Source organism: Rhamphochromis longiceps, linkage group LG14, assembly GCF_057381845.1.
Source record: "Rhamphochromis longiceps isolate RC_006_pf linkage group LG14, R_longiceps_female_GT1.1, whole genome shotgun sequence".
In the NCBI taxonomy this organism is placed as follows: domain Eukaryota; kingdom Metazoa; phylum Chordata; class Actinopteri; order Cichliformes; family Cichlidae; genus Rhamphochromis; species Rhamphochromis longiceps.
Window position 1 is genome coordinate 21,258,333 of NC_140570.1, and position 8,397 is coordinate 21,266,729.

Sequence of the window (8,397 nt, forward strand, 5' to 3'; positions counted from 1 at the left end):
TACCTGTTCAACTGCTCATTAAAACAAATATCTAATCAGCCAATCACATGGCGGCAAGTTAATGCATTAATAGATCATGAAGATGGCCTGGTATCAGAATGGGAAAGAAAGGTTAAGTGACTTCGAACTTTGAGTATATTAAAAATCACTGATAAGCTGGGGCTTTCCACAGAACGATGTCAATGATTTTAAAAAATGGTCTGAAAAACAGAAAATATCCAATGAGCGATGGTTTTCTGGTTAAACATGCTTTGTTGATGCCAGAGGTCAGAAGGGAATTGCCAGACTGCTTTAAGCTGATAGGAAGGCAACAGTAAGTTAATGAACCACTGAATTAACTGGTTAATTGATTAAGAAACGTGTAGTTATTTTTAATAAACAGTTTTAAGCCAAACATGTGCAAATGATCTAATGCAATCCAGATCTAATGCAGAGTTTTGTGCTCTGCAGAGCTTCTGTGAGCGACAGCATTTGAACATTTGGTTACCCTCATACAACGTCTTCTCTGCCTGTATAATGTATATTGAGAACCGTAGTTATGGACGACAGTCCATGCCCAGGCGCGGATGAAGAGGAGGGTTGCTCAGTTGATCTGTTGAGCGATGATAATGTCATTATGACGCTTGACATGGTAGAGCCCTCGCTGGAGACCAAAGCTCTGGAGGCAAACCTAACAGATAGTCAGAGAGAACTATTAGTTGTCCTCCTTGAACAATTTAGCTGCATGTTTGATGGTCATTTGGGCCGCACGTCTTTAACTGAACATGTGATCGACACGGGAGATGCGAGGCCTATTAACCTCCCCCCATACCGCACCTCCCCTGCAAAGAAACAACTCATTGAAGAGCAGGTCCAGAAAATGCTGGAAGATGGCATAATTGAACCGTCCATGAGCCCCTGGGCCGCACCTGTCGTGATCGTTAACAGGTTGGGCGCCGTGTTATCCGGCTAACCTCCACACCACATGCCCGCTGGACCGGCTAGCCGCTCCTTCCTCGCCAGACTGCTGTTACACATGACGCCTTTGATGGTTGATGTTTACTTCGAGCCCCACAGGGAATGTATCTTAGTCATTCAAGCTCTGTATGGAGAGATGTTTATAGACTTCTAAATATACAAGTGGAGCTCAGAGTGAAACTGAGAAATATAAAGCTGTCATCTAAAACCTTCTGTGAAGGGATACTTCTTGAAAGAACATGAGTCGTATTCAATTCATATGTATTCATATGGGTATGAGCTGAATAGAAACTGGCTCAGCAGAGAATTTAATAGCTGCGATCAGAATCTTCACCGACGACAAAACAAACTAAAATGTTTCATTTTCAACACAAATGCAAATAGTGGCATGTTGAGCACCCAGTTGTGTTACACAGTGACATGTCCACAATGCTCTTTTGGCATTGCTGTTGATTGGGATTACTGTTGACTGGGTGTCACCTATAGCACACCGACCAAATGAGAGAGTGATTTGGGAAAAAACATAATGTTTAGCACCATAACTGTGTCACAACGATGGATGGAAAGCAGGATTTGATGGTCCCAAGTGGAAGGAGAATGAATCAAGACCAAATTAATCACTGGATTTAGGGAAGACAGAAAACCAAAACTGTGGCACATAATCCTCCTTTAGCTTCTTTCTTGCCCTGCTACATGACCTTGGGCAGTCTTCCAAATCAATCCTGAATAGAAGTTATATAGGGACTGTGGGTGGCCTGCCAATGTAAGCCTGGAGAATAGCCAGTGGCTTCATTAGCTGTGCAATTATGGTCACCAATGGCCTTAAATGGGCGGGGTGAATTTTCAAATGTCACTTGTGATCATACATATTCCTATTACTAACAGAGCAAGTCCATTAAACCTTGTCACATTAAGAATGATACGAGTGATTGCGATTAACAGATATTGGGGTGACTGGAAATTTTTAAATTCTTACCACAGGTGCCTTTCAGCTAACCCTCTGTTCATTGCTTTTGTGACTAAATGGTTTATGTGGGGGTTTTTTCTTTAATTCTGGGCCAAAAGCAACAGTGCCTAATCAACTTTAATAGCCTTTCTGTGCTCAAGTGAATGAGAGAGCAGTACATTTCTGTATGCACAGGCTGTCATTTTGTTTGCTTCCTCCTGTGCACGTCTCATCTGTGCTAATCACACTGTACTACCCCACTGTCCTAACCGCATTCTCAAACGTGCAACTCCTATCTTTTGCTACATGTGCAGCAAGTCTCTAAAGCAGGTTTTTTATACTGTTGTGCTCCCTGCATCACATGTTTGGAAGATGGTTGAACTGTGGTGAGAAGATGTTCTATGTGTTCCTGAGGAGTCATTTTTCCTATCAGATGGCCTGTTGCGCTGGCAGGTAACTCTATGTACATTTTCCTCAAACAGTCATCAACTAAGTGGCAGTGAAACTGTGAGTGCAACCCAAAGTAGAAATGGGTAATGTTTGCCTTCAAAGTAAAAGTTGTGCCTTTGTAAATATGTTGGTATCAATGAAATGATAGTGAGCAGTCCATTAAATGTCATCACGTTAGAACAGGTAATATTCAGTGAGTATTGTGTTGTACTAAATTACCAGACAACTGTGCCAACAGTCATGAAAGATCAAGAACACACTCAGAATCAAAATTTGCAACAAAGAAGAGGACATATCCATCCATATGCTCAATGGTTTCAGGTGTAAGGCACAACTTTCTCTCAGAAGGTGAACGTTCTTTTTTTTTTTTTTTTAATTCAAGTTTCACTATTGTTTGGCATGTAGTTAGAGAGTGTTTGCAGGTAAGTGGGTGTTTTCCATTCTGCTAGCAACCACAAGGAGGTTGTTATTGCAGCACCCGCTCTGCAACTGATTGAACCCGGTGACTACCAGTGACCACTGAGGCTTTAGTTGACTTTGTATCATTATCTTTTGTTTTCTGTCTGTGTTTGGATTTCTTGAGACTCTGGTTATGATCATAATATAGCTGGATCAGGGTGGGTGTTACTAACCATTCAGAACATGATTCTGAATTTAGAAGAAATGTATTGCTACCTTATTCTTTCATTGGTCTTCCACAGATTATCAGAAAAGGACAGAAGCATTCTGGTTTGAGTTAAAGAAATGACTTTATTGCTCTGCATCTAGTAAAAGCATTAGATTTCTCAATGTACATTTACTACAAGTCTACAAAGCCAAGACAGATTTAATTTAATACCAACGTTTTCAACTGTGCTCTCAGTGGTTATATCTTCGGTACAGTGGCTCAGCATCTGAATTATTATGGCTGTGAAGACTAAAAGAAAAGAGAGTAGTCAGCTTTCACTACTTACATTCTCTCACCCAAATCATTGACGCAGATGAAGCGAAAGTCAAGATGTTAAAGTTGCCGTAACCCTACTGTGGACTGCTCTGTGTTTTTTATTCACTCTCTATCCCCTAATTTAGTTACTACTATTCTTCTTATATAATAAAGTCAGTGAGTTCCACACAGCAGTCTCCAGTCAGCAATTAGCAATAGGAGTAAATAAGCTGAGCAAAAGGGGATGACCAGGGCCCTATTTCAGAAAGCCGGTTTAGTTCAAACTCTGAGTAAGTATACGCTGAGTTAACGAAAACTCTGGGTTTTCGGTTTCACAAAGCGAGTTTAGATTAATTCTGAGTGAGTTACTATGACGACACACTCCGTGAAGCTAACCTGCCCCCTAGCAGGTTTACTTCAACTAACCCTGACGTTCTCCGCCTCTTTGTCGGAAACCTGACTGTAGGAAGTGTCAGACATGGCGTGCCCCTTCCTTGAAGAGCCAGTAGATGTTGAAGCCCAAATTCTCCGCAGAGCTCTTCGCCGGGAGAGAGTGATTAGAGCGCGTTTGGACATTTTATCATTTCCTTATGATTTTCTGTGTGAACGTTACCGTTTTTCAGCACAATCTATAATTTATTTGAATAACATCCTCAGGCCTAATATTGCTCATGTGACACATCGCGGACATCCTCTCAGTTCTGTACATATTATTTGTATCGCACTTCGGTTTTTTGCAAACGGGAGCTTTCTATATAATATTGGTGACGCTGAGCACGTTTCCAAGGCTACCGTCTGTCGGGCAGTCAGGAATGTTACAGTTGCACTGAAACGTCTCCTGTACTCATTTGTGGTGTTCCCCGGTCATAGACCCACAAGATTTATCAAAGAGGGATGCCACAAAATTGCAGGTATCAGGATGAACGAAACTTAATTCATGATGTGGTGATACTTGAACTACTACTTAAATTTTACATTTATTCTCACGGTTCCCAGGCGTGATTGGCTGTATAGATGGCACTCACATTCCAATCATTGCTCCTTCAGTAAATGAAGGAGACTATGTGAACAGGAAGTCTTTCCACAGCATTGATGTACAGGTACATAGTTCCCTGTAGCATTTCAAACTAACAAATTATTTCATTATAGTAATGGATGCTAATTTGTGTTCTCTGCACTGTGAAGATCATATGTGATGCTGCCAACATTATCACAAATGTGGAAGCCAACTGCTCAGCCTCTGTGAGTGGTGGTGGTGGAGGACCTCCACCTGTTTTTCAGGCCTCCCCTTTTTTTCTGTTGGCTATAACGGGTCACATTTGAGCATACAGAGTAAGCAAATATGTACTTGTAATGTGCTCAGATAATTTCAATAAGTGCTTACAGAGGGGAAATTAATGTAGCCTCTAACTGCAATTGATTTACATCGGACAAACAGACCAAGCACTATGGCTCATAATACAATTACACCTTACCTGTTTGGACTATATTTTTATATTTCATTTTTACTTGCTGCCAGGAACGTTTGGGGCCTGTTGGGTTGCACCTGCGCTCACATCACATCACAAAATAAAATGTATAAAATAAAAAATAAAATAAAATATAATAAAATAACGTGTTAAATGGGTGGAAATCCCTAGATCAATGTTTAAATGAACACTCACGCATTGACTCTGTCGGCTATGTTTTGCCATGCATGTTCCCTTTGTTTTGCAGCTGAGGCTGTGTTACTTTTTTTCTGCAAAATTTGCACGTTATCGGCATATGCTGCCATCGGAATTTCGGCCTCAAGCGCTGTAAAATACATTGACCGCGCCTTCTTTCCCTCCGTCTCCATGGTGACTCGCTTAATCTGTGGTCCACTAATCAGGGCTTTATGTATCCTCGTGCTCGCGCTTAACTTGGGGTTAAAGCAACTCCGCGTTGATTGAACTAATTGTTATCAGCCTTTCTGAAACCGAATATTCCGAGTTGGACAGTTCGGGGTTACTCAACCCTGAGTATCGTTTTTCACTTTGAGTTTTCTAAACCGGCTTCCTGAAATAGGGCCCAGGTCCAAAGAGATTTTGCTGTAGCACTGTTTGAGCTTTGTGCTTCTGGTTTTCTGGGTGGTTTTGATTGTTTTGCTAGCTTATACCCTCTCCTTTATCAGCTTATACGTTTTTCTGTAGTTTTGTTTTATTTTATTTTATGGTTAGGACATCTTTTAACAAAGAAAAACAATGAATAATAAGTATATAAGTAAAGAAATTGAGATTGACCAAAGACCAAAAATGTTCTTAATAAATGAATTCTAAAAAGATTTAAAATGCTTGTACATTCACGACTGCAGTTTCACATTACATTTTCATGTACAGTTGCACAGTGATGTGTGCCAACATCATCTATACCTCTGGCTGATTCCATCACAGTGTAACACTTCCAGCTCTTCAAGAATCACAGACGCTCAGAAGGGTTGGCTTTTCACAGTTTACTGCAGAAGACATAAAACACATTCAACAGGTGTCTTCTGGTGGTACCGGCAATTGTAGCTCCCTCACAGTGCAAGCGCGCGCTGTGTTAACAGACTTACAATTAACTTTTTAATAAAGAAAAGGTGGAAAATAATAATTTCTCCCATTTTACAGTCTGTCATACTGAGCTTGTATACAAAAGAAATCTTATGACTAATAAAATACATTCCACAATCGTATAAAACAAAATAACAGGATAAACATAAATACCACTGACTAAACATTTCCCTCTAGTGGACAAATTAACAATAGCGCATTACATCTTCACTTGCTTGTGCTTTACAGACAAAATGGCTGTTAACAAGCTCACATACCTGCAGAAGACATAAAACACATTCAACAGGTGTCTTCTGGTGGTACCGGCAATTGTAGCTCCTACAATGTAAAGCAACATCACAAAAAGCACAGAAAAACGGTAAATCCAAACACATTTCCTGCTATGCGCAGCAACCACTAGGGGGCTGACAAAGACTAACTGCCAAAGAGCATAAATACGGCAGAAACACTATTTAACAGCAACCCGCCTTTGTTTCAGTTACACAGAAACTTTCTAATATCAATATGAACCTATATACATCGACATATATAACTTATGTAACAACATTCACACCAGAAACCATAAAAATGCCAGAGCCTTTCATTACCGGACTTACCCTCACAGTGCAAGCGCGCGCTGTGAGGAGCGGAAGCCTTAGCAGCTTCTAAACGTTAGGGTGAGATCCGGTTTCTGGGTTTTCAAAATAAAATACAATTTAAAAAAAAAATGATAAAATTCACACTTAAAATGATAATTAAGAACAGGTAAGTGCATGTTTTTCATATGTATTATTAACTCTGTTACACTCACCCCCACTGAATTTTATCAAATTTGAGCCCCAGGTACCCACACTAGTATGCACCAACCAACCAGAGGTCAAAAATCACAAACACCAACTAAACGTATCCCTAAGGATGAAGTGGGGTGGGAGCAGCGCCAAACTCCCAACCCAGCAACTGGCAGCAGGGTGCCCGAAATACACCCTACTAATAACCCCTTACAAGGTGTGTACCATGGCTCAACAGAAAGAGAAAAAAAAAAAATGTAGAGTACATAACAGCAAGTACAAATCCCATCATTCAGGTAGGCATATAAACAGAACATTTAGTTAGAGAAGGACGGGATCAAGGACTTACAAACTGACTTCACGTCAAACCTGTCACGAACCACGACTTGATTTGACATTGTCTGGATCAGTCTATTCACAGGTTTGACAAGTCGCCCAAGTCTGGTTCTGATCTGGGAACCATTCCCGGTTTGGCTATAGTCAACCATTGGGGACTGAGCAGCAATGGCAGGAGCAACTACATCCACCACTACGTCAGGTGTAGTAGAGCATACTTGTACACCCTCCCCACAGCTCGTAGCAATATTGACCTCCTGGGACGCCATGCTAGAACCGGTTTGGTCAAAGTTCACTTCAACAGACAAGGCCGATGCGGCTGGCAAGACTGAATCCACGCTTGAAACATCAGTAACATCTCCCTGAGACCGGCTGGACTCCGTCAACTGCGACACCCATGCAACTGTCCTCTCTCCAGGGTCCAGAGGTTCAGAGATAACCTCCAGGTCAGCTGTCCCACCCATGGCATTGGGTGAGCGGTTACCATGAGCACCAACACAGCTCACAGCAGGGGCATTCAAATCCCCCTCCCCAGACGCAGCCCCATCATCATCTTCAGGCGCCGTGTTTACATCCCACGTAGAGGAGACGTGATCCGAGGTTCCAGCATCATCCTCCAGGGGCAGGAAATTCGCCACCAACAGCAGATTCCGGTGGACCACTCTCTCTCGTCCGGAAACAGAATCACGGATCTTGAAAGTGTGAGTATCATGGTTCACATTGATCACGGTGTAGACCGTTGACTCCCACCGATCAGCAACCTTCTTCTTTCCCCTCTCTTTCTTGTTAGCAACCAGGACTCTGTCACCAACCTCAATCCTGGAACCCTTCACTCTCCTGTTATAGAGTTGCGAGTGACGACGCTTCTCCTGCGTAGCTCGGGTGCGTGCAATGACCATTGCTTCCTTCACATCTTCCCTGAGGGAAACCACATACCTGTCATAACAGGTAACAGCAGGATCGCTCAGGACAGAGCGGAACAGAATGTCAACAGGCAACCGGGGCGTGCGACCAAACATTAGGTAAAAGGGTGCGAATCCAGTTGTCTCATGTGCGGTGCAGTTGTACATGAACGTCAGAGTCTGTAGCCGACGTGGCCAGTCCACTTTCGAGTCTGGTGGTAGGGCACGAATCATTCCACCCAGAGTCCGGTTGAAGCGCTCCACACTGCCGTTCCCCATCGGGTGGTAAGGTGTCGTGTGTGTCTTCTTCACACCAGAGACCCTGAGGAGCTCACTTATCAATTGGCTCTCAAAATTAGCACCCTGGTCGCTGTGTATCCTTTCCGGAAACCCGAACACACAGAAGTACCTGTCCCAGAGAAGCCTTGCAACCTGTTTGGCCGACTGGTCCTTGCATGGGAAGGCCTGCGCCCAGCCAGTGAAGTGGTCTGTGATGACCAAGACGTCGACGGACTTGTTGTGTGAGGCCTCAGCCGACCAAAAGTCG